General features: G+C 44.3%; 1 long non-coding RNA gene across 1 annotated transcript in view; it reads right to left on the minus strand.

Moving 5' to 3' along the window:
• Positions 1–21,902, minus strand: part of LOC133236075 (uncharacterized) — a 59,632-nt gene extending 37,730 nt beyond the window's left edge. Inside the window, exon 1 of the long non-coding RNA XR_009732721.1 lies at positions 20,043–21,902. This is a non-coding gene — a long non-coding RNA (uncharacterized LOC133236075). The remainder of the gene's footprint in view (positions 1–20,042) is intronic.
• Between the last annotated feature and the right edge of the window lie 6,031 nt (positions 21,903–27,933).

The following is a 27,933-nucleotide window of genomic DNA, read 5'->3' on the forward strand; positions in this document are numbered from 1 at the left end:
TGAGCCTGTGTACCACAAGAGAAGCCATTGCAGTGAGAAGCCCGCCCACCGAACTGGAGAAAGCCCACGCTCAGCAACCAAGACCCAGTGCAGCCCCAAATAAGTACATACATAAATACTTTTACAAAGCCTTAGAAAGCACACATTTATCATTTTACATTTATACATTTTACACATTTATACATTTTACACTGGAGGTGAGAAGTCTAAAATGGGCTAATGAGCTAACACGGAGCTGCTGTCAGGGCTGCATTCCTTCTGGAATCTCCAGGAGAGACTGTTTCCTCACCTTTGCAGCTTCTGGAGGCCATCCATTTTCCTGGGGGTGTGCTTCCTCTGTCTCCAAAGCCAGCAGAGCAGCACCTTCAAAACCTTCTGACTCTGAACTTCTGCTTCCCTTTTCCCTTGTGATTATATTGAACCAACTAGAGAGTCCAAGATAACATCCATATTTTAAGGGCAGCTGGGGCTTCCCTGGTGATCCAGTGACTAAGACTCTGAGCTCCTAATGCAGGGGGCTTGGGTTCGATCCTTCATCACGGAAGTAGCTCCAACATGCCACACCGAAAGATCCCACATGCCGCAACTAAGACCCGATGCAGTCAAATAATAAATAATTATGTTCCAAAAAAATAAATAAGAGCAGTTGGTTAGCAATCTTCATCCCACCTTACTAGGTAACACAGGGACATGGACATCTTTGACAGGCCATTTTTCTGCCCAGCGCACCTCCTACTGGTGGTAATGTTGTATGACAGGCCAAGACTTTCATTCCTTTAGGCTCTCACTTCTGAATCAGGAGAAAAATAAGCAGAGAATTACTTTATAAGGGAATACATTGAAACGCAGATAGTTACATGGCAACACAGTCTAGTATAATCGTTACTGCTTCTGCAGCTACCTCAGAGTACTTCAGATGTGTCCAGTTGGCCCTTGTCTGACTTGCAATCATCTGTTAACTTGTCTGTCTCATCAGCTCTAAGCAGGCATGGAGTTAAAAATAACTGTGCAGAGGCTGGAGAAGAGTGAGCACAAATCACATTAGACACCCATTGTGTACATTCATCAGAGAGGCTATATGTGACCTGTACTTAAAGAAGAGTCACCCTGGGACCAAGGTCATACAGCTAACACACAGAACAGGGCTTGAACTCACACCAAGATCTGCCTGACATCAAAGCCTTTTTTTTTTTTTTTTTTTTGCTTCCTATCAGTAAGGAAAGGCTGGGACACAGATTTTGTTTTCAAAAGGCATCAGTTGCTTCTTTTTTTTCCCTATCATCCCTACTAAGTTTCTGGAGTATTCTAGTTTTAAGATATAACTTTGAAAAGTACGTGATGAATATATTTGCCCAAGCCCATCAAACTACAAAATCAAGAGTGACCTGTAAACTTTGGGTGATATATAATTATTTAGAATATTTGTATAATATTCTAAATCCTACATTGTCATTTCAGCAATCTTCACAGCGTCTTTACCAACAGTAGGTCCTATGTCAAAAACTCACTCTATGCACTGATTCATAAGAAACAACTTTTCATCTGTTCCAGTTTTATCCTGAGACCGCAGCAATTCAGTCCCATCTTCAGGCTCCACTTCTAATTCTAGCTCCCCTACTTTCCCCACCACATTTGCAGTTGCTTCCTCCACTGAGGTCTTGAACCGTCAGTCATTCATTAGTGCTACCGAAAGGGGAGTGTGGGGTCCAGCTGCTCACCACTCAAAAGCCAACAAAGAGGCCAGGTTGGTGGAAAGGAAAGTTTGCTTTATTTCAGACGTTGGCAACTGGGGGTGGAGGGTGGCGGACACCTGTCCAAAGTCCAACTTCGCCCCTGCCCCTGACAGTGGGAGCTTTTATAGACAGAGTATTGGCAGGGGCAGGGGGTTACATGCAGAAACAGCACAGTCATCTCTAACAGTCATCTTCACATTGGTCATCAGTGGTCTGACCAGCATCACCTTGGTTGTTTTAGGTTCAGTTAATCTTCAGTTCCGGGGTGCACTTGTTCCCATCTCTTTGCGGCCAATTCTCGGAACTGTGGCAGCTGAAGTACAGCCTGGCCATCATGCAGTTAACTTCTCCACCTAGTGTTTTAGTATCTACAAGACGGCTCACAGGATATGGCTCAGAATACTATCCACAGCCCTTGAGAAAGATCTAAAGCTCCTTGACTATGCTTCAGTCAGTTCAGTTCAGTCGCTCAGTCGTGTCTGACTCTTTGCGACCCCATGAATCGCAGCACGCCAGGCCTCCCTGTCCATCACCAACTCCCGGAGTTCACTCAGACTCACGTCCATCGAGTCAGTGATGCCATCCAGCCATCTCATCCTCTGTCATTTCCTTCTCCTCCTGCCCCCAATCCCTCCCAGCATCAGAGTCTTTTCCAATGAGTCAACTCTTAGCATCAGGTGGCCAAAGTACTGGAGTTTCAGCTTTAGCATCATTCCTTCCAAAGAACACCCAGGGCTGATCTCCTTCAGAATGGACTATGTTTAATGACTACATTATTATTATTTAGTCTCCTTTGGCTGTTTTCCTTTGTTTCAGCATTTCTCACTTCTCTGATAAAACTTATTCTTTATAGTTTTGCACAGACAAAAGGCATGCAGAGGATATGGTGAGGGAGCAACGACCACAGCATCCTGCTCCATTTCTGAGGAATCAGCTTCTTCCAAACTCCTGGTAACCTTGATATTTTGACCTCTTGCCATGAATCACAAATGTTCTTCATGGCCTCCGAGGTGGTGAATCCTTTCCGGGCAATTGACCTTGCTCAGATCCATCAGAGGAAGCACTTTGTATAGCATCTATAGCCTTATGAAGTATATTTCTTAAATTATAAGACTGGAAAGTTGAAATTACCCCTTGATCCGTGGGCTGCCGAGTGGATGTCCTGTTAACAAGCATGAAAACAACATGAGCCTCCTTGCACAGCTTCATCAGAGCTCTCGGATGACCAGGTGCATTCTCAGTGAGCAGTAACATTTTGAATAAAAAGCTTTTTTTTTTATTTTCTGAAACCGCGTTGTAAACAAGATGCAATATCACCCAGGTTTTGTTGTTCCATTTATAGAGCACAGGCAGGGTAGATGTCACATAATTCTTTCAATTTTTCAAAACCATGTGTTTTATTTTCGGCAGTGCTGGGTCTTCATCGCTGCACAGGCTTTTCTCTAGCTGGGTGCGCAGGCTTCTCATCGCAGTGTCTTCTCTTGCTGCGGAGCAGGGCCTCCGGGGTGAGGGCATCCATGGTTGCTGCCCCCTTGCTCTGGAACACAGGCCCCACAGTTGCGGTGCCTGGGCTTAGTTGCTCCGAGGCGTGTGGGATCCTCCAAGACCAGAAACCAAACCCATGTCTCCTGGATTGGCAGGCGGATTCTTTACCTCTGGGCCACCAGGGAAGCCCTGATTTAGGATAAAGGTCCTAGGATTTGGGGAATGGTGAGCGAGCACTGGCTTCAACTTCAAGTCGCTAGCTGCCTTAGCCCCTAACAAGAGAATCAGCCTGCCCTTCGAAGTTTTGAAGCCGGACATTGACTTCTCCTCTCCATCTGTGAAAGTTCCACATGGCATCTTCTTCCAGTAAAAGGCTGTGTTGTCCATATGGAAAAGCTGTTTAGTGTGGCCACCTTCATGAGTTATCTTAGCTAAAGCTTCTGGATTAACTGGTGCAGCTTCTACGTTAGCACTAGCTGTTTCCCCTTGCACTTCTGTTAGGGAGGTGGTTTCTTTCCCTAAAAGTCATGACCCAAACTCTGCCAGCTTCAGACTTTTCTTCTGCAGCTGCCTCACCTCTCTTAAGCTTCATAGAATTGAAGGGAGTTAGGGCTTAAGGGCATGTTGTGCCTGGATTGACTTTCTACCCAGAGATTAACATTTTCTCCATATCAGCAATAAGGTGATCTCACTTTCTTATCATTCATGTGTTCACTGGAGCAGCATTTTTAATTTCCTTCAAGAACTTTTCCTTTGCATTCATGACTTAGCTAACAGTTTGGCGCAAGAGGCCTCGCTTTTAGCCTAACTTGGCTTTCAACATGCCTTCCTTACTAACCTTAATTATTTCTACCTTTTGATTTAAAGTGAGAGACATGCGACTCTTCCTTTTATTCAAACACTTGGAGGCCATTGTAGAGTTATTAACTGATGTAATTTCAATACTGTTGTGTCTCAGGGAACAGGAGGCCCTAGGAGAGAGCAGGGGGAGCAGCTAGTCGGTGGAACAGGCAGAAACACACGACATTCACTGTTTAAGTTTGCCTTCTTACATGGGCACGGTTCACAGAACTCCAAAACAATCACAGTGACAACATAAAAGACCACTGATCACAGATCACTTTAACACATAATGAAAACAAAGAAAGTTTGAAATATTGTGAAAATTACTGAAATGTGACAGAAATATGAACTGAGCAAATGCTGTTGAAAAACTGGCTCCGACCGACTTGTGTGAGCCAGGTTACCACAAACCTTCAATCTGTAAAAAATGCAGTATCTGTAAAGCACAATAAAATGCATTAAAATGAGGTCTGCCTATAAGTGATAATATACAAGAAAGATTCAGTTGACAGTTTTTTATCTCAATGTTTTGATTTCAAGATTTATCCATGTTAATATGTGGATAGAAACATTTGTTTTAACTGCTATATTGTATTTCATTGTATGACTATAATGTTTATTTTTCCCTATGAACATTTCCCCTAATGTTTATTTTCTTCTTTAAATGCATCTCCTCATGGCCGTGGGGTTCAGTTACTAATGGCACAGTTCCTCAAACTGAGAACTGCAGACTGTTAGCATTTCATGGACAGGAACTGCAGAAGTGCAGAATAAGCACTTAGAAACTTCAAAAGTTATTCAACTGAGACTTTTACATCTATGGAGTCTAATAATAAAAAATTATTCAGGCTTATATTTTGTAGGTCTATTGTTATATTTCATTTGTTTTATGAATTTTATTTATTTTAAAATTTATTTGTTTTAATTGGAGGCTAATTACTTTATAATATTGTAGTTGTTTTTGCTACACATTGATATGAATCTGCCACGGGTGTACATGTGTTCCCCATCCTGAACCCCCCCTCCTACCCCCCTCCCCCTCCCATCCCTCTGGGTCATCCCAGTGCACCAGCCTTGAGCACCCTGTCTCATGCATCGAACCTGGATTGGCGATCTGTTTCACATATGATAATATACATGTTTCAATGCTATTGTCTCAAAGCATCCCACCCTTGCCTTCTCCTACATTTTATGAATTTTTTTGCTTTATCCTTATAAATACGTTGATCCTCAATAGGTTGGAAATTCAAAAGGGAAACACTGGATTCTCATGATAGTATTTCAGAATTTCTGCAGTTTCCATCCAGAGGGCTTCCCAGGTGGCACAGTGGTAAAAAAAAAACAAAAACAAAAACAAAAACCCACCTGCCAATGCAGGAGATCCAGGAGACATGGGTTCGATCTCCGGGTTAGAAAGATCCCCTGGAGGAGGAAAGGCAACCCACTCTAGTGTTCTTGCCTGGCAAATTCCATGAACAGAGGAGCCTGGTGGGCTACAGTCCATGGGGTCACACAGAGTTGTACACAACTGAGTACACACACACACACACACACACACACACACACACGCACATTCCACCCAGAAAAGGTATTTCTGAGTGATGAATAGGTGCATCTTTAGCTCTTTAGGTATTTACACTCTAGTACGGTCAACCTTACATGCAATGTATGAGGGTCTCCTTTTCCCCACAGCTGCACTGTGTGTCCTTCATCACTCAGTCCTGCCTGACTCTGTGATTCTTTGGACAGTGCCAGGCTCCTCCATCCACAGGATTTCCCAAGCAAGAATACTGGAGTGGGTTGCCATTTCCTCCTCCAGGGGATCTTCCTGACCCAGGGATTGAACCCACGTCTCCTCTGTCTCCTGCATTGCAGGCGGATTCTTTACCCACTGAGCCATCGAGGAAGCCCACAGTTGCATTATCAAACTTTAAAATCTTTCCTAATAGCCTTGATACCTGTGAAATAATGTCGGTATCATTAATTTCAAATTAACACTTGAAATCTATTAGGTTGCCATTTGTGTGACTTGAACAAGGGAGATTTTCTCAGTTGGCCATTGTGGGAAAAATATTTCCTTAACAAGTTCTAGGAGGTAAAGCATTCTAACAGGTAGAACTGGTTTGGATGAGGAAAAGCCTAAGAATAGCTGGTTGTGACTTGATTCGAAACAGGAAGTGCTACTTGTAGCAAATCAGGGCTCAGGCAGACTTTCTTGTATATGCTTCTTACCTGGTATTCTGGGTTTGGGGCAATCATTCAGTCATCACCACTAATACACTTCAGTGGAGCCGTTTTCACTAAGAATTCTGTATCTGACATCCCGATCTGATCATCCTGTGATTTTTCTGGTGCTAATAAGATGAAGACACAGGTGGTACTCAGAGGGTCTGAGGTGGAGATAGAGGAGGAAGGGGCCACCGGGCCAAGAAATAGGATGTCATCAGTTTCTCTCCCCCCAGTGAAGTGAAGTGTTAGTCGCTCAGTCATGTCTGACTCTTTGCGACCCCATGGACTGTGGTTCACCAGGTTCCTCTGTTCATGGGATTCTCCAGTCCAGAACACAGGAGAGGGTAGCCATTCCCTTCTTTAGGGGAACTTGCCGACCCAGGGAGCAAACCCAGGTCTCCTGCATTGCAGGCAGATTCTTTACTGTCTGAGCCACCAGGGAAGCCCCTTTCCCTGCTAACTAGTAGCTTATACAAATGGAACCCAAGGGAGTGTGCCATTTGATACATCAGAACCCACATGATTTTTTAAGAACTGTGTCATGGGATGAGGCTTTGGAAGTGAAGAGAGGATTGGGTGTACATGCATTTTGCTTGTGAGGGGTGTGAGTCCTTGAAGCCGTGAGAGGGCTCCCCTTGACAGTGCACTCATAACTGGTGTCTAAACACACCCCGGTCAGCCTGACCTCCTGGATTTCAGGCCCCCAGGGGCCAGTGTCCTCCTACACTAAATCTGGTGACTTGTTTTCACTATTAGAACACTGGAGAGGTAACATCATGGCAGTTCTGCACACAAGCCTTAACAAGGCCAAGCAGCCTCCTCTCTACTTCGGGGATCCCTGAGCTGCTGTGTAAGAATTTCAGATGCTCCACTGGAAAAGCCAGGTGGGGAGGGAAAAGCCCTGGATCACAAGTAAGAAAGTGTGAAGCCCAGTGGCCCAGCTGTCCCTCAAGGTGTCTGTGAATGAAGCTGTCCCAGTCCCCATCCAACTGCAGCCGCAGGAGGGACCCCAAGGAGACCAGCAGAGCTGTCCACTGAATCTGGCCATCTATGGAGTCATCAGCAATGATTGATTGTTGCTGATTTCAGCCATTACTTTTTGGAGTGGTAACAAAGCGACTTTATAATATGAATTTACTTCATGAACGTCCTAAGTTGCTCCTTTATCAGAGGTTCTTCCATTTCTCCCCACCATGTTTTGTAATTTTCTGTGTCAAGATCTTGCAGAGTATTTTTGGTTTGGTTCTTAGACATACGCTTTTTGTGTTTATGTTGATAAATATCAAAATATCAATAGTATTAGTTATGCACAGAAATAAACTATGTGATTTTGTTTATTGACCATCTACGCAGTGAACTTGTTCAATTCTATTAATTCTAATAGTTTATCTGCAGATATCTTTGCTTTTTCTGCACATGAAATTATATTATATATAAATAATTACAGATTTATTTCTCTTTTTCTAATCCTAAAGGGCTTCCCTGGTGGCTCAGTGGTAAAGAATCTGCCCGAAATGCAGGAGACCTAGGTTCACTTCTTGGGTCAGGAAGATCCCCTGGAGAAGGGAATGGCTACCCACTCCAGTATTCCTGACTGTAGAATCCCATGGACAGAGGAGCCTGGCGGGCCACCGTCTATAAGGTCACTGAGAGTCAGACACGACTGAGTGACTTTCACTTTCACTACTTGACAAGAGAGAGTGAGACGGAGCAGGTCCTTGCCCCCCACCCCCCACCCCGCACCATGCCCTCTGCCTTTTGTCTGCGAAAAACTTGAGTCAAAAAAATAAGTTTAATCAGAGAAGTGAGAAATGCTGAAACAAAGGAAAACAGTCAAAGGAAACTAAATAATAATAATATAGTCACTAAGCATAGTCAAGGACCTTTAGTTCTTTCTCAAGGGCTGTAGATAATATTCTGAGCCACATCTGTGAGCTGTCTTATAGATACCAAAACACCAGGTGGAGAAGTTAACTACATGATGGCCAGACTGTACCCAGGACTTGAGCTGCCAAAATTCCGAGAATTGACTGCAAAGAAGTGGGGAAAAAATGGACCCTGGAACTGCAGATTAACTACCTAAATCAACCAAGATGATGGTGGTCAGACCACTGATGACTAATTTGAAGATGACTGTTAGAGACGACTGTACTGTGTCTGCATGTAGCCCCCCACCCCCACACACACTCTGTCTGTAAAAGCTCTCACCCCCTGCTTGTCGGGGGAGAGCGGTTGGCCTTTGGACAGATGTCCGTCAACCGGCCCCCTGCCCCCTCCACCCTCAGTTGCCAGCATCTGAAATAAAGCAAACTTTCCACCAACCTGGCCGGTCTATTGGCTTTTAAGTGGCGAGCAGCCGAACCCTAGACACTCTTTTGGTAACAAGAGCACCCTGTAACTTCTTTCCTTGTATCTCATTGTCAGGTTTGGGTATCAAGCTTATGTGGGTCTCATAAAATGTCCTTCTTTTGCTATTCTCTGGAAAAGTTTGTGTAAGACTGATGTTATTACTTTTTAAAATATTTGGTAGAACTCACTAGAGAAGCATCTAGGGTAGGAAAGAGTTTGATGACAGAGGCTCAGTTCCTTTTGATCCAGATTTTTAATTTTTATTTACTTATTTGTTTGGCCGTGCAGAGTCTTGTTGCATCACACAGAACTTTGTTGCCTCATAAGGGATCTTTCTTTTTGGTGCGGGAACTTTCCATTGAGGCACGCGGCCTCTGCGGTGAGTGGACTTGGGATTTGAGGCTCTCAGGCTTAGTTTCTCCTTGGCATGTGGGATCTTAGTTTCCCAGCCAGAAATCGAACCTATGTGCCCTGCACTGCGAGGAGGATTCTTAACCACTGGACCAGCAGGGAAGTCCCCAGATCTAGATTTTAATCTTATTTTTTACTGTGTCCATTTAGGTACACTGGGGTTTTATCCGTATCTAAATTTTCAAAATTATTGGCATAAAATTATTCACATGGACATCCTACGACCTTTTCAATGACTCTGTTCATCCCTGACATTATGTACACATTTCCTCCACCTCTTTTCTTGATCAGACTGGCCAAGTGAAGTGAAAGTCACTAGTTGTGTCTGACTCTTTTCGATTCCATGGACTATACAGTCCATGGAATTCTCCAGGCCAGAATACTGGAATGGGTAGCTTTTTCCTTCTCCAGGGAATCTTCCCAACCCAGGGATCGAACCTAGGTCTCCTGCATTGCGGATGGATTCTTTACCAGGATCAGACTGGCCAAGTGTTTGTCAATTTGTCCTTTTTTTTTGGATAGAATTTTTAGACCAAATAATCCTCATTGTAAGTTTGTTGTCTGTTTTGTGCTTTGTGGTTTATTATTTACCTTCTCTACTTCCTTTGAGTTTTCTGTGGTATTTCTACTTCTTGAAATGGATACTTGGGTCATTCAGTTTTTCTACTTCTCTAGTAAATGCATTTAAGCCTATAAATTTCCCTTGAAGCATAGCTTTGAATGCAGCCTACAAATTTTGGTATCTCGAATTTTCAATATGTTCAATTAAAAATATATTCAAATTCCTACAGTGATTTTTCATTTGATCCACTGGATTATTTAGCAACATAGTACTAATTTCTAAAATTGTGGGATTTTCACGTTGGTATATTTTTGTATTGGTATATTTATTACTAGCTTCACTGCCTTATGGCCTGAGAACCATCTCTGCACTATTTGCTTTTGATGTTTGCTAAGACTTCCTTTATCGCCAAGTACATGGTCTAATTTTTGATAATGTTCTACACACACTTGAAAAAAATGTGCAGTCTGCAGTTAGTTCACTTTCTAATATGTATACATCAATTATGTCAAATTTGTTAATCATGTTGTTTAAATCCTCACGTTTACTAATTTTTGTCTGCTCATCTATTTGTATCCTTTAGTGAAGATTAACTTGTAGAGTAATATACAGACTTCTCTAGTATCCACAAGTAAGGCCCTAGATAAGTCTCTTTTTTTCCTCTCAAAGCTTAACTTTTGAAGGCATGGTTAGAAATCATATGCATGTGATTTGCACAATTATTTTCCTGCCTGATCCATTTTATAGGCCTGAAGGAACAGCCTTGCTGCCAAGTGAAGACACTCAACCGGACCAAGTAAAACAAAACCTGAGATGCAACACAGCTGTGTCAGAAAGCGGTTCAATTCCTGGTTTGTGTTCTAACTCGTCCCAAAGGGCATCACTGGATGGACTGGATGGGCAGGAGGGGGACACGGAGGCAACATCGTCGCTGAGAAAAGTCACGTGACAAGTGCTGATCGAACAAATCCTAACGTTCTGTTTGCAGCACCGAAGCTAAGACGAAATGAAGACTGGGGACCCGGGCCTGTGCTGGGATGTTCCTCCCATGGGGTGTTTCTATGTCTAAGCTGAATGTTTCCACCATCTCTTCTCAGTTGCTCTACAAAGGGTTAATGAATGTAACTCCATGTAACTTGATTAATGTCTCAGAAATATATCTCATTCCAGAATTCATAGAAGACCCTGACTTCCTATCAAAAGGCCTTCAAAAAAACAAGGTAAAGAACATAAAATCATATCTTACATATAAAAACTGAATTTTTAATTTTGATATTGTATTCAATAATGAGTGAATCTTGGTCAATGAATGTTTATTTTAAAAGCATTCTTATGCACCTCAGTCTTCCTACTAATGGTTGGAGATTACAGTTATTTAAGATATTTAATTAATGCAAATGAAGGTGTAACTGTGAATGCTCTTCACTTAGTACAGAGAGTGAGCAAATATTTTAACTTTATTCTCAGTAATATTTTGTATTGTACCATCATGGACATATCTGTTCCCATTTTGGACTAAGTTTTCAAATTATTGTAAAAGAAGAGAAATAAACTATTTACCTTATGTGATTATTATGAAAATAAGGTGAAATCAGGTAAACAATAGTTTCAAAGTATAAGGAATATGTAGTTATCAATCAGTAATATCATATGAAAGAGAAGACAGTAAAATTCCAAACAGTCCTTTTCTTTCTTTTAGGACTGTCATATAAATGCATATATACCTCTGTATGTGTATATATTCTTGTTGCTAACTTGAAGCAGAGCTGTAGAGCTCTGTATGCAACAAAAGTGGCTGGGAGTTTTACAAGGAAAGCTAGAGATTTTTCTATTAACATATCAAGCACTTTCTTTGTTGCGAAAACCACAATAGCAAATTTTATATTTATTACACCAGGACATAATTAGTGGTTATCCAAATGAACGCACACTGAAACGTACAAATAACAGGTGCAAGAGCTCACAGAGGCACTGACGGCAGCAGCTCTGAGGATCTGGAGCCAGGGGCCCCAGCCCCCGAGACAGCCGGAGGAGGGATGCTGCAGGTGATGGTGTGGCTCGTGTGGGCGCTCAGCGTTATTTGACGTGGGAGGTGACAGCTTGTCTAAAGACGGGGCTGAGCAGGACAGCTGGCGTGGGGATTAGCCGCATGTGAGAGGCTGGGAATTGGAGAATAGAAGCGGTAGGATCAGAGCCTCGGTAGGATCGGCTCCGGCACAGCTGGGATCTGGGTTCTGGAATCCATCTGCTGTGGTTTCTCACTAGGGTTCCCTCCGCCGGTTGGACTGCAGACTGTCTTCCTGCCCTGGCTCTTATAACTGGTGGCTTTTCACGGTTTAGGGTCAGCACATTGCTGCTTCTCCCCTCCCCTCCCCCCGTTTTGGCGGCACGTAGCTGCTGGGATCTTAGTTCCCAGATGGGACGGCACCTGAGTTCCCTGCACTAGAAAGGCAGAGTCTTGCTCATTGGACTGCCAGGGAAGTCCCTCGCTGTCGCTTCTTTATAGAAGATGCCTCTCCAGCTCTATTTCTCTGCAGCCTTTATCACCATCTGCAACTATTTTCCTTAATCACTTGTTTTCTGTTCATTGTGTGCCGCTTCCTATCTGAAGATAAGCTTTATAAGAGGAGCAACTGTATCCTCAGCAGTTTCTGTGTCATTTTAGTAAACATACATCAGGTAACTGGCTGGCTGGCTGGACAAACAAATGAATACATTTCTCACCAAGGTCCCCTCCAGCTGTCCGATTTTCTTGCTATATATACACACAACTTAGAATCACTTTGCTGTACACCTGAAGCTAGCACAGCATGGTAAATAAACTATACGTCAACAACAAAAAAGAAGCCTTGATCAGGACAAATAAAAGTAAATAAAAAACAGCCTGTACTGAGCAGCAGAATAGTGAAGACCAAGACTGTACCAAGCAGAGGGAAGTCAGATGACACAAGAGCACAATAGAAAGATTCATGTAATAATTCTCAACAGCAACACTGTAGGTCAGAAGACAGTGTACTCCCATCTTCAACAGGCTGAGATAATCTAGCCACCAACCTGAAACCCTGTGCCCAACTAAACTACCATTAAAACAATGATAATGATGATGATGATGATGATGATGATGATGATAATGTACTCCTAACAGGTCCTACTACTTCAGGAAGAAGAAATTTGAACTCAGAAGGAAGAAGTAAGATGCATAAAGGTGTAGTAAGCAAAGTTACTAAATACTTAGAAAATTCTAAATAGGTCTTGATTGTATAAACCAACATAATTACGATGATTGATTTGTACTTATAAAAATATGATGGAGTTCCAACAAGACTGCTGGCTGAGAGTGTTCTAAAATCTATCGGGGGAGGCAGAGATATTTGTTAACTTCAGACTTTGAAAGTCACCTATGAGTGATCAGACTGTAACTATCGCCATCAGGAGAAATGTACAGTTTTCAAACAGGTGCTCTCAAGAAGCTTGTGGTCAGGCGCAGCTAACAAGGTGTGTCACAGCACTAGAGCTGATGGCCATGTGTCTTGTGAAAGGACTCCTCCTCCAGCAGACCCAGGAGCTGCTTCCTGTCTGCCCTTGGTCCTGTACTGAGACTGTAGAGCAAATTGCCGTGGGCTATACTGGGGGCCGTGTTCTGTGTGCTCATCACTGCATCCCAGGGCCTGCAGGCACCTATGTTCATAGAATGAATGGATGCAGCTTACTTGAGGCCGCATAGCCGCCAAGGATGAAAACTGAGATCTTTGCAGGCTCAGGCTTGATTTGAAAAAAATGTCACATCTGAAAGACGTTGTATCCCATGAAAATAGTAGCTGCTGCGTTAAAGCAAGAAGAAATCCCTCTGAGATAAAAAATCAAATTTGACCAGAGAAATTCAAGTGGGTGACTATCGTCCATCTTCTGTTGGTAACTTCTCAGGTGATGCTGGCAATGGAGCAGAGTTCTAGAACAGGCTCTCAGAGCAACTTGACTCTTCCAAGAAGAACTTGACTGTATCCACCCAGGGCAGCCTCCACAGACACATGATCCCAGGGAACAGAGAGCATCCCTGCCCACCAACTTGTTACCACCAGGAATGAAGTTATTGTTCAGTTGCTAAGTCATGTCCAACTCTTTGTGAGCCCTTGGACTGCAGCACACCAGGCTTCCATGACCTTCAGTATCTCCTGGAGTTTACTCAAACTCATGTCCATCGAGTCAGTGATGCCATCCAACCGTCTCATCCTCTGTTGTCCCCTCCTCCTCCTGCCTTCTATCTTTCTCAGCATCAGGATCTTTTCCAATGAGCTGGCTCTTTGCATCAGGTGGCCAAAGTATTGGAGCTTCAGCTTTAGCATCAGTCCTTCTGATGAAAACTCAGGGTTGATTTCATTTAGGATTGACTGCTTTGATCTCCTTGCAGTTCAAGGGTTTCTCGAGTCTTTTCCAACACCACGGTTCAAAAGTATTAATTCTCCAGTGCTTAGCCTTCTTTCTGATCCAACTCTCACATCCATACATGACCACTGGAAAAACCATACCTTTGACTATACGGGTCTTTGACTATATGGACCATGAATGGAGACCCCTTGTTAAATGCAGTGCACCTCCATGCCTACTGGTGATCAGCTGAAGCAAGGGCAGGTGGGAGGGCTGGGAGCCAGCAGCAAATTTGCTCCTGGAAGTTTCTGCACCGAATATACCAGGAAAGAAAGGAAGGGAGGGAAGGGAGGAAAGCAGATAAGAAACTAAAAGGTGATGGAAGACACCAAGTACTTGTTCCACAGTCCTACCTGGGGCAGCCTCAGTGCGGATCTTCAACCTCGATACCCACAGCTCCACCTGGAAAACATCACACCTGGCCTTCCAGTCTCACAACAAGATTAAAGTCTGGGCAGAAAGGGAGGGGTCTTTTGTTTTTTGTTGCTCGAGGACAGGTGTGTCCAGGTACAAGCACTGCAGAAAAGGGTGCTTGAGGTCCCAGCCTGTCTCAAAGGGAAGGAAGGAGTCAGGGTGTTGCAGGGGGAGAGGGGAAACCTGCAGACAGAAAGAGGCGGAGGTGCTGAGGATGAGAGCTTTTGTTTGGGTTCACAGCTAAACTGATTTACCATTAAGGTGGGGGTCATGCTCTGCTCTACCCAGGTACGTATGCCTGGGGTGAAAGATTCAAGTTCTGAAAAACAGCCTCCACTTAGACAAGGTTTCTTCTCTTTAATCTGCCTCCCACATAGAGCACCATCAGCAAGGAAACACTCTGCTAGAAAGACTAAAGGACGTTAGGGTGTGTGTGTGTGTTAGCAAGAACAGACTGGGGACTTGAGGCGGCAGGAGTATGTAGCATTTCTGTCACACTGGAGTGACTACAGTTAATGTTCTACTCCATCTTCTACTGTAGTGCTGGAGAAGACTCTTGAGAGTCCCTTGGGGGACTAATATTAGTTCCCCCCGCTAATATTAAGGGGGGACTGCAAGGAGATCAAACCAGTCAGTCCTAAAGGAAATCAACCTTGAATATTCATTGGAAGGACTGATGGTGAACCTGAAGCTCCAATACTTTGGACACCTGATGTGAAGAGCCTGACTCATTGGAAAAGATCCTGATGCTGGGAAAGATTGAGGGCAGGAGGAGAAGGGGGAGACAGAAGATGAGATGGTTGGATGGCATCACTGACTCAATGGACATGAGTTTGAGCAAACTCCGGGAGCTAGTGAAGGACAGGGAGGCCTGGCGTGCTGCAGTCCATGGGGTCACAAAGAGTCGAACATGACTGAGTGACTGAACAACAACATATCCTTTGACTTTGAGGTACAAGGTGAAGTCCTCTTTTTGCATTAATTACTCTCCTCTGATACTTTTCACAGGATTCTAGAGCCTTGCCAGAAAGGAACTTCGTAACAGTCATAACATTTTAATCTCCCTGGGCCTAGGACTGAGTTGAGCCCTACAGCTTCCCAAGGAGATTTTCTTCACAGTTGGCATTTTGATCAATTCTACAAAAAGAAAGCAGAAGGTGATCAAAGGCTCCCCAAGACACCACTGACTCTGGTTCCCTGGGGTGCTGAGGTCAGTAGTCATCTAGCACTGAAATCAGAGCAGTCTCTCTTAAGCCTCGCTGTCTTGTCCAAAATGCATGGTTTAATACTTCCATCTGTGAATACCTGCATTTTTCCAGGTGCCACATTGTACATATTTGGGCGGAAGAAAATCTCTATTTTCTTGCAAGGGGGTTTGAGGTGTGAATCCAGTTCATTCTTACGCACGTTCTCAGACAGGATCAGGGTCTGAAGCCGTCAGCATCTGCCCATGAGCTGCGGCTATAAGGAAGCCCCTTCTCTACATCTGCATCTCCATTCCTTCTCTGCAAATAGGTTCATCAATACTGTTTTTCTAGATTCCATATATATGCATTAATGTACAATATTTGTTTTTCTCTCTCTGACTTACTTTACTCTGTATAACAGATTCTAGGTTCATCCAACTCACTAGAACTGACTCAAATTATTCTTTTTTAATGGCTGAGTAATATTCCATTGTATTTATGTGTGGACACAGTGGGGGAAGGAAAGAGTGGGACGAAGGGAGAAAGCAGCATCAACATATGTACACTATTATGCATAAAACAGATAGCTGGTCAGAAGTTGCTATATAACACAGGGAGCCCCACTTGGCGCTCTAGGATGACCTAGAGGAGTGGGATGGGGGTGAGGGGGAAGAGGTTCAAGAGGGAGGTGATATATGTATAATTATGGCTGATTTGCATTGTTGTATGGCAGAAACCAACACAACATTATAAAGCAATTTCCCTCCAATTAAAAAAACATCTTAAAAATTTAAAACCCCAAAACAAAAAATAAATAAAATATTAAATATTAACAACAACAAAAATAAGGTGATCTATCCATTCTATGCAGGAATACTGGGTTTCTTCGAACAGTCTGTAAAAGTTCTAAGTAATCAACACTAAAATTAAAAGAGTGAAACATAAAAAGAAGAACTCCTTTGCAATCATTACCTGTCGGCCTGCTCTCATGCCTTCATTGTCAGCAGACTCTTGGCAGTAGCAAATCAACCACTGGGTTAATGAGAACTCAGAAGTGCAGCCTCTGCTCAGCTCATAGAATAAACACTGTTTTCCTCTGACCTAATTACACGATGCTTTAAACATCATGATTTTGTAAAAGAAACTGAGACTACAAATTGCATCATGAACCACACTGTGGGGACTCAAAACTGTGCCTGCAACTTGCAGAGAGTGTTTGCAGCAATCTGTAGGTCACAGGCAGGGGACACTCCTCTGTGGACACCGTGTTATTTCCTGCACTGTCCCTAATCGTCCCCAGGCCCCAATCTAAAAACGGTCAGATAGGAATCAGAATGTCTTTTTTTCTTCATCAACAGATTTTGTGTGGTCGGTTTTATAAAGCAACTGGCCTCAGGAATATTCTGTATTTCTTCCCCAAATCCTCACAACCACTTTCTGTTGTCACAATTAAACACAAAAACTTAACAAACAAAAAGTCCTCACACCACCACCACCACCACCAAAACTCAGAAACTAAAGTAACTTTCCGAGATAAACAACAAAGTTTTACTGTATAGAACAGAGAACTACATTCAATTTCTTATAGTAAAGTGTAACGAGAAAGAATCAGGAAAAACAATATATACATATGTATGACCAAATCACCTTGTACACCCAAAACTAACACACACAATACTGTAAATCAACTATAATTTAATAAAAAGTAGCTTTCTTTCTTATTGTAACATTGTGGTCCTTTTATTTATTTTATTTTTGGCTGTACTGGGTCTTCATTGCAGCACGTGGGCTTTCTCTAGTTGCCACGAGTGGGAGCTACTCTCTAGCTGTGGTGCACAGACTTCTTTCTACAGTATCTTCATTTGTTGTAGAGGATGGATTCTAGGACACACAGGCTTAAGTTGTTGCGGTGCTCAGGCTTAGTTGCCCTGAGGCACCTGGAATCTTCCTGGACCAAGGATCGAACCTGTGTCTTCTGCATTGGCAGGTGGATTCATAACCACTGGACCACCAGCGAAGTCTGAAAAATAATTTTCTTTAACTTACTGAAGCCCGATGAAATTGTTCATAGTGGTTCAGCTCTATTGGGCTATGTTGAATTTTTATGATAGAATTTCATTTGAATATTTAGCCTAAAGGAGTCTTGCCAAACCCAATCTGCAGTCACTCCTAAACTGTATGGGAAAATATCTGGGATTCGAAAGACAGAAAACATTTAAAGTGGCCTGTGGGATGCTGCTTGGACCTGCAGAGTGTTGAGGGGAGGAGTGTTCTTAAACACGAAATCTCCGGCGGAGTATGCCTACAGACTGTTGACCAAGGATCCCTCATCTCTCATAGAAAACAGCAAAAGAAGGCAGGGAGAACCATCGGATGTCATACCAGGCTGCTGCACAGGCTGGCATTCCACTACCATCATGGAGAGATGATGGTGGTGATGATAACGACTCTAACTGCTTGTTCAATCAGCATCGCTAAGTTGTGTCTGACTCTCGGCAACTCCATGGACTGCAGCAGGCCAGGCTCCTCTGTTCTCCACTATCTCCCAGAGTTTGCTCAAATTCATGTCCACTGAGATGGAGATGTTATCTAACCATCTCATTACTATCATGACCGTTACTACGACTTCTGTTGTTGTTCAGCCGCCAAGTCCTGTCCGACTCTTAGCGACCCCATGGACTGCAGCCTATCAGGCTCCTCCACCCATGGGATTTTCCAGGCAAGAGTACTGGAGTGGGGTGCCATTGCCTTCTCCATCCTCTACTACTGCTGCTGCTGCTAAATCGCTTCAGTCGTGTCCCACTCTGTGCGACCCCATAGACGGCAGCCCACCAGGCTTCCCCGTCCCTGGGATTCTCCAGGCAACAACACTGGAGTGGGTTGCCATTTCCTTCTCCAATGCATGAAAGTGAAAAGTGAAAGTGAAGTCGCTGAGTCGTTCCGACTCTTAGCGACCCCATGGACTGCAGCCTACCAGGCTCCTCCGCGCATGGGATTTTCCAGGCAAGAGTACTGGAGTGGGGTGCCATTGCCTTCTCCGTCCTCTCCTACTACAGAGTAAGAATTCATGAAGGTATTCTTTGGAGGTGTCCTGCGACGCAGCGACCACAAGAGGGCAACGCAGACCACTTCGTGTTAAGCATCCTCTTGGAATCCCAAGCGGAGACCAAGGGCTGAGCGTCCGGCAGACCTTATACACAGAACTCACTCTTCATCCCTTAAATAACGCCACACTATGAGAGTCACCGCTAAAGGCGGGGGGCAGCGCGGCGGCCGGGGCAAGCACTAGCTGAACACTTTGAAATTCAATATTGCATAACGAAGATAAGGTTCTTGCCTTTGACAAATTTCATTCATTAAAATATTTCAGCCCTTTGCATGCATGTGCAGACTGCGCAGACCAGCATCTCTTGGCCACTTCCTGCCACAGGTGTATTATGGTCTCCGCAGCGAGGCCAACAGATGAGTTCATCAGGCAACGTCCTAAAGGCAACGTGAGCTGGGGCCAGAGGGGTGTAAGTCAGATGAGGGGTGGGGGCGAGCAGGCAGTGTGTCCCCAAGGCCTCAGTGTGCTCAGACTCAGAGACCAGATCAGAAATCACCCGGTGAAGGAGAAAACCCAGGCAGGAACAGAGATGGCTCTTTGACAACATGCTTTCAGTGTAACAATACATGACAGAAAACCAAAACCAAAGTGCAAAATATCAATGAGAAAAAGCCAGTAGTGAGCACAAACAAAACAAAACCGAACCCGTTGGGGTTTTTTTTTTTTTTTGACCATAAACTTTTCTAGATTTCAGGTTTGGGCTTAGAAACAATCTAGGAAGAAAACAACAGTATAATCCCACTGGCCTGAGATAAGGCACTTGAATATCATCTCTAGACTGTGTGCGGTCCCCAGGGGATGACAGGGCTGCTGGCTGGTACCTGGGGAGGTTTCCTCAAAGGAGCCGTGTGGGAACATGTCTCCACGTCTCCGAAATATCCACCTCATCCCCACGCTTCCCCCGCAGGTGCAGCAGCGCTAAGTGCCCACACAGTGTTCCTATCGCGGCCACCAGTACCTTCAGCTCACCTGGGGAGGGTCTGAAAAACCCGCTGCCCCTCCCCCACTCCAACTTAACCTTCTGAAGAGTCTCCAGGTGATTCTAATGTGAAGTCAGCGTGGCCTCGAGTTATACGCGTGGATGAGATTTCGTAGGGAAAACACAAAATTCCAATTCAGGACACGGGCCATCCGCCTTACTTCTCTAAGCACCAGGGATGCACTAAAGCTTCTACGTAACCTTTACTTGCACCTTCAACACCTGAAATGGTTTGTAGGTAAAATCTGTTTTCACATAGAAAGTAGTGTAAACATAAAAACTAATACACGGAGGGTAGAAAGTGTGGCAAAATACTTACTTTGTCGTTCTTACGAGTCACCTTTTAATTTCCAGAATCCCTCTCAGATGGGCATCTGCCAACTGCTCCCTTTGGCCCCTCTTTGGCGCCTCCTTCAGGTTGTTCCGAGCCCCTCCCTGCCCTTTCCTGGGGTCTCACCTTTGAGCCACAGACTGAGACGCCGCATCTCCGAAGCGCCTTCTTGGCTTCTTGGGGTCTTTGGTTGGCTGCCCTACTGGGTTTACAAAGTACCAGTAGTAATCGTTAGCAACTGAGAATTCATCGTAGACCATGTTCAAGACTGAGAAGTTTTCCTTTAGCCACCATTCACTTCCTCTCTTTATCACGCTAACACAGTACTTGCTTTTGTCCTGTTACTTCTTCACGGAAAAAAATTTTCCCTGTGATGGTTAATTAACTTAGCAGCTTGACTGCGCGCCGAGATGTTCATGGTTTAGTAACTCAGTCGTGTCCGACTCTCGCGACCCCGTGGACTGTAGCCCGCCAGGCTTCTCTGTCCTTGGGATTCTCTAGGCAAGAACACTGGAGTGGGTTACTGTTTCCTCATATAAGCTGGTTAAACATTACTTTTGGGTGTCCGTGAGGGCGTTCCCGGGTGTCTGTGTGTTCCCGGGTGTCTGTGAGGGCGTCTCCGGGTGTCTGCGAGGGTGTTTCCGGGAGAGAGAAGTATTGGAGTCGGTGGGCGGAGTAATGCATACCATCCTCTGCACGCGGATGGGCCCAGCCTCGCAACCTGTTGAGAACCTGAATAGAACAGAAAGGCTACCTCCCTCCTGACAGCTGGGAATGACATCCGGGTGGTGAAGAGGGGCACCCCGGCCCGGCTACGGCTCCCCGACAGCCCGCCATCGGCCCCCACGGTGCTGAATCGGAGGCTCTCGTCGAGGGGCCTGGATCCCATCCTGGTTACTGCAAATGGGCATGTTCTTTCCAGCCGGATGTTCTACGTTTTTTAAGCACTTTTATTCCAAGTAGGGCCCAAGACCAATGTTGTCCATTAAAGCTGACTCTCTTCTGGCAAGAAACAAGAACTTGAGCAAGAACTCTCAGGACTGGAAGGGAAAAGTTGAGAAACAGTAGAAAATGCGTCCCTGGCAGCCTGGTGCAGAGCGGAGCAGCCCAGCGCCGACACCCCTGCGGCACTAGAGGGCGGGGCAGAGAAGCGGCGAAGCGCCAGGCGCCAGAGCCCGCCAGAGGGAGCTGGGTATTTCCGAGCTGTCCGCCCAGTGTATTCACCAATTCTTTGTCGTTCAGTCCGTAAGTCGTGTGAGACTCTTTGCGACCCCATGGACTGCAGCACGCCAGGCTTCCCTGTCCTTTACTAGCTCCCGGAGCTTGCTCAAACTCATGTCCATCGAGTTGGTGATGCCATCCAACCATCTCATCCTCTGTCGTCCCCTTCTCCTTCTGCCTTCAATCTTTCCCAGCATCAGGGTCTTTTCCAACCAGTCTGCTCTTCGCATCAGGTGGCCAAAGTGTTGGAGCTTCAGCTTCAGCATCAGTCTTTCCAATGAATATTCAGGGTTGATTTCCTTTTTGACTGATTTGATCTCCTTGCTGTTCGAGACTCTCAGGAGTCTTTCCCCACATCACAGTTCAAAAGCATTGATTCTTCAGTGTTCAGCCTTCCTTCTGGCCCAACCTCTTACATCCATTCATGATGTAACCCCCAAAATAAACACCTCACATTCTGTGATATCGTACATTAAAAACAACATGGTTTATGGAGTGAGAAAAAGTGGCCAGCAACTCAATCAATGCAACTCTAATCTGGAAACAAATTACTATTTCTCATAAAAATATCAACAGTTGGAATGACATGACATACCAAACAAATAAATACTACAGTCAATAGAGTATTACATAGAGTATTACATCTTACATAGAAAAGATGAAAGGAGCCTGACGGAGGAGGATGAGGAAGGGGTGTAGAACAAGGACCCCGGATTTTCACAGGCTGCTCGTGCAGATGCAGGGGAGGGTGTGTGCAAAATAAGGTGGGGCCAGAGGTGATGCTCTGGCTCTTTATCTTTGTACTTTGTTTCATATGGCGGACTTGCAGTTAGGCCTTCTGAGACAGGACAAATGACCAAACCAGGTGAGACGTGGCAATGAATGCATTTCCCTTCTCCATGGAATTCCTCCACCGCTGTGTCAGAGGAAGCTGCTGTTATTTGTGTCACAAATCATTCACATCCTAGGGGCAGAAGCCTTGTCTGAGCCAAAGAGACTTCCACATTTCCAATTACTGACATTTCTCTGTTTATAGGCATGGTCTGTGATGACTTGTGTGTAAGAAGTGCACACAGCAGAGCCTCTCTGTGTAGGTTCCCAGGTCTGCCCTTTTCCCATATTGGTGTCTGGTTTCTTTTTAAGATTTTTGCCCTTAGGGATTGCATTAATATCTTGGAAATTCAGCAACACCTGGAAAGTTGTTTGCTGGAATTTACCACCGAGTGGATGGTTTTAGTGGGGTGGCATTTCCAACACTTGGCCTTCTCATTCCCTTTTTCCAGCTTGTCCAGCCCTTTTCTCACTCCCCTGTCCCTTGGGAGGTCTCTGGGACTGGAAGGTGCTGGGTCAAGTTCACTGAGAAGCTCAGTCACAACAGTGGCCTTAAAATAACCACAGAGCCAAAGCCAAGATGATAAGGAGAACTGAAAAACAAGGGGATAAAAATGGGCAAGAAATCCCTGGCACAAAAGGCCCACACTCGTTCCCTGAGAAAGGCAAGACCTTTGAAGCATTTCAAATATAATCTCATATATCACACATATATTACAGCATCACATTACCCACAAAATCAAGAAACTTCACACAAGACACTTTATCCTGGATTTTTCACTGAATCAAGCAGAAGCTTAAGAGCAGAATCCAATGAAACACTTCCATGGATCAGTTGATGTAATAGCAGAAAGTGCTAGAAGGTTTCAGTAAAGCCTCCAGGCTCCAACACCACCACTGGAATCAAGACGAAGCCCACTCCAAATGTAAGCTGGTACAGCCACTAGGGAGAACAGTATGGAAGTTCCTTAAGAAAACTAAAAACATGGGAGGAGGGAGAGGGTGAGGTGTATAGAGAAAGTAACACGGAAACTTACAATAGCATATGTAAAATACACGGCCAGTGGGAATCTGTTCTATGACTCCGGGAACTCAAACAGGGGTCCTGTGACAATCTAGAAGGGTGGAGTGGGGAGGGAGATGGGGGGGGAGGTTAAGGAAGGAGGGGACATGGGGGTACCCATGGCTGGTTCTTGGTGATGTATGACAGAAAACCACAAAACTCTGTAAAGCAATTATCCTTCAATTAAAAAACAAAACCACAAAACATCACTAAACACACATCAAAATGCCTAAAATGAAAAATGAAGACAACACCAAATGCTGGCAAGGAGAGAGATAAACTAGATTACTGTGAATGGTTGATGGGAATGAAAAAATGGTTATGCCACTCTGAAAATATTTGACTTTTTTTTTTTTTTTGAACAGTCAACATCAACTACTAAATGATCCAGCACTTGAATTGCTGGGCAACTGTTACAGAAAAAAAAAAAGAAAGAAAACTTACATTTACACAAAAAACTGTAAATGAAGGTTTACAGCAGCTTTCTTTGAAATAGCTCAAAATTGGAAAAAAACCAGATTTCTTTCAACAGGTGAATAGTTAAACAAACTGGTATATTCGTACCATGGAATGCAACTCAGCAATAAAAAGGAAGGAAAAAAAAACACTAAAAACAGGGATAACATATAATCCTGCAACCCCAGTTCTGGGCATATATATATATATATATATAAAACAAAACCATAATTCAAAAGATGTGTTCATCGCAGCACTATTCACAATACCCAGGGCATAAACAACCTAAATGTCCATCGACAGATGAATGGATAAAGAAAATGTGGTACATAAATACAATGGAAGACTACTCAGCCATTCTTTCTACTAGAAAGAATGAAATGATGCCATTTGCAGAAACGTGGATGGATCTAGAGATTATCATACTAAATGAAGTAAATCAGAAAGAGAAAGACAAATATCATATGATATCACTTACATGTGGAATCTAAAAGGAACTTATTTACAAAACAGAAATAGACTCATAGACAAGGGAAAAAAAAAAAAACTTATTGTTACCAAAGCAGAAAGGGCAAGGCAGGGATAAATTAGAGTTTGAGGTTAACAGATACTCTCTACTTTCCCTTCCCTTCCCTTCCCTTCACTTTTCTCTCTTCCCTCTCTCCATTCTTCAACCTTTCTCTCTCTCTCTTTTTTCTCTCTCTCTCTTATTAATTGGGATACTCATAGCCCCCACCTCGTAGGGTTGTTGTGAGGACAGAACAAGTTAGTATTTGTAGGGGTCTTAGACTACAGGCCATGATAACAATCCTGTGAGAGTACTAGCTATTACTAACTACCTATTATTGTTAATGGACTTTCTCTCAAATCTTCCCCAGCTAAGTCTCTTGATCTCTCTCAGGCCCTTTGGCAACTTGGCACCCTCCTTTGCCCAACCTCTCCCTTGTTTTTCCAGGACTGCCCCTGGGGTGGCAGGAGCGGGGGAAGGACAAATCTATTTTGCCAGGGTCTTATCTGTACAAACATTTGGGTCACTCAGCATCAGCGTCTCAGCCCCACATTCGAGCTTTGAGTACTGAGCCCGTGTGCTGAACTCCTGACACCCGGGCACCTAGAGCCCGTGCTCCGCAATAAGAGAAGCCACTGCAGTGAGAGGCCGGCACCAGAACAAAAAGTGGCCCCTGCTCACCGCAACTAGAGGAAGCCTGTGCAGCGCAGAGGACCCCAGACAGCCATAAACAAATAAATAGACAAAATTATTCTTAAAAAGAGGTAATGAACGTAGTATGGGTGAAAATACCTATACGTGAAAGGGCAAAGGGCATAACTGTATAAGCATTATGATTACATCTATAATTATTTATTATTACTAAAAGCATGTAAGAACACGCACGAGAAACTTAGCAATGGTTCTGGGCACAGTACTCTGGGTGCCCACATAGGACATGAGTCCACACAGCTGGATCTGGTGCTGCTGTTTGATTTGCTGACCCCTCATTTGGATCATCCCCAACTTACTGAGAGGGAAGGAAAAATTAGGATCCCATGGGGAGGGGGAAGCCTGAGCCGGGCTTTGGGCTGTGAGCTCGTGGATGGAGTCCAGAGCAGCGATCCGGCTGAAGCTGGGTCTGTCTTTTGTGCTACCAGGAGTCCCAGCAGTGAGAGAGTTAAATGTTCTCTAACATGGATGTCTGCAGCCCCAACACCATTTTAAAGGCCAGAGTTTTACTCTGAAAACTTGAAATTGTGTCCCTAAGATACAGAGGACTTTGCTTTTTGTAGGAAACATGTAAAACTTTAAACATTGGGTTGTATCCAATATTGAAACTCTATATGTTTGGTCTTTTAGGGTGGCACATATCCATGGACTTGGCCAACTGAACATTTTTTTTTAAAAAGTCACACCCCAAACTTCTCCAAATTCTACATCCTTCTCATCCTCCTTAATAACAGTATTTCAAACTTGGATTCTCCAACCTCCTCCTCAAAATAGTCTATCAGGCAGGCCATTTGTTCCCATTGATTCTATTTTGAGAGTGGCTTTCCTTTGGACAGAGCCACTGGAGCAGCTGCAAGAGTTGATGTCCGTTCATCTGTGACCAGAAAAACTTCTACAAGTTCAAGAACACCAAGACTGTCCCCAAGCTGCTCTGAATACAGCTCTGGGCAGGGTCCTCTCTTCCAAACCAGTTGGCGTGACATCGAGGGACACTCGCAGTAAACACGCAGGTGTAACATCAGGAAGAGGGTTCATTTGTAACACTTACTATCACAACTTGCTTTCTTAGGATCCATCATCATATAGTATTAACGGTTTAATCAAAGTGAGGAATGCATTTAAGCCACATGCTAGGTTGTAATCAGAAAAAATTAGAACGCGGTTTCTGCTCTCAAGGCATCACTAGGCTGAGACAGTACTAAATGATGAATCTTCCACAAAACACAATATTTTTGCATGATGCTCTGCACTTTCACCCTGCGGGACTTTATTATTATTTATTTACTTTTATTTATAATTTAAATAAATAAATATATTATTTATTTTTATTTATAATTTATTATTATTATTTATTATTAAAGTACTTTCACCCAAGTACTTTATTTTTATTCAATCGGTATTTACGTAAAGCATATTACATATAAGGCCTGACATTGGTCACAAGGTATGCTTATGCTACCAATACACCAGAAGATATAGAGAGAAATCAAACAGATATGGCATAAGGTAATAACTGCCCCGTGAAAGAATCTAAGTGTTACAGAAGGCCAAAGAAGGACAGCTGGTAACAGCTAACATTTATTGAAAGTCGCTCAGTCGTGTGTCTGACTCTCTGTGACCCCATGGACTATACAGTCCCTGGAATTCTCCAGGCCAGAATACTGGGGTGGGTAGCCTTTCCGTTCTCCAGGGAATCGTCCCAACCCAGGCATCGAACTCAGGTCTCCCACAATGCAGGCGGATTCTTTACCAGCTGAGTCACCAGGGAAGCCCAACATTCACTGAGTGCTTGCCATGCGTCAGGCACTACTCTAAGTATTTTATGGGTATTATCTCACCCAATCCTCTCATTTTACGGATGAGGAAACCAAGGCACTGATGTGCTAATAACTTGCCTAAGGATTCTGTTAATCCTTGGGAATCTGGGATAAACGGTCAAAGAAGAAGAAGTGCTGAGTTCTCTAAATGACTTGAGCTCATCTTCCCAACCTCCTAAAGCAGCAAGCTGCTGGGAAAACAGACAAGTAGGGCAAGAATCAAGCCATAACCAGTGGGTTAAGGGACGTTAAAAATGTGAAATTGCCTTTCCTTTCATTTCTGAGTCACAGGCTTTGTAAACAAATCTGAAACAGCACGGGTTAAATGGACACTCAGGGGAAAGGAGGGCCCAGCCCCACCTGCTGGGTGTGGGGTCACCCAAACCGCTCCCCACTCTGCCAGCAGCCCAGCCCACTCCCCGGGACCCGAGGGCAGTCTCACACCTCCCTCCAGTGGCCACCACCAGCAGGGTCCTGTTCAAGCTTCTGAGATGAGGGAGACAAGTACAGGGCAGGCCTGGGGTCCTAAAGGGCAGGGAGCCATCCAAGTCTGCTTCCTAAGAGGGTAACTCAAAGTCCACAGTAAGCTATTTTTACTCCTGGGCTGCCTTAAAGGAACCTTGCTTCTTCCCGGAGAGGAACTCAGGCCGGCGAATCTGGCTCATGTAATGTGATCTCAAATTACATCAAACTACTTTCAACTCATGAATGGTTTTGGGGCAGAAAGTTGTCAGATCATGAACCAACCTGTGTGCCTCCTTGCTGTGGATGGTATAGCTTTGATCTTGCTTCCCATAGAAATTTGAACAATATATTCCAGGCAGAGACCCTGCCTCCAGTCCTTGGGGTCCCCCAAAGCATGGGGCAGTGCCGGGACACCCAATGCAGGTTCACTGCGTTTATCACTAAGTCATAAACATAATTCCTCCTGTGTGTCCTAATGTGAGAGGGGAATCAAAGACGCCAGGGTGGAAGATGCTTCCTCTTTTTCCTGGCAGGCAGGCAGAGAGTGAGAATTTCACCATCTCCCTTCTTAACACCCCACCTAACCCTAGCACCCACCATCCACACAGGGTTACCCCAGGGAACTTTTTAGACAGGGTGTCATCATGAACTATAAGTAGCAGTGGTCCAAAAGCAAGATTAGAGGTGAATTTACTCCTCATTCCTCCCCCGAGCTGAGCAGCACTTTACAAAAGGCCCAATCCTTACTCAGATGGCTAAACACCTCCAGAAGAGCTGGTTACAAGCAAATCCGTAAACTGGTATCAT

This window comes from Bos javanicus, chromosome 23 (genome assembly GCF_032452875.1).
Source record: "Bos javanicus breed banteng chromosome 23, ARS-OSU_banteng_1.0, whole genome shotgun sequence".
In the NCBI taxonomy this organism is placed as follows: domain Eukaryota; kingdom Metazoa; phylum Chordata; class Mammalia; order Artiodactyla; family Bovidae; genus Bos; species Bos javanicus.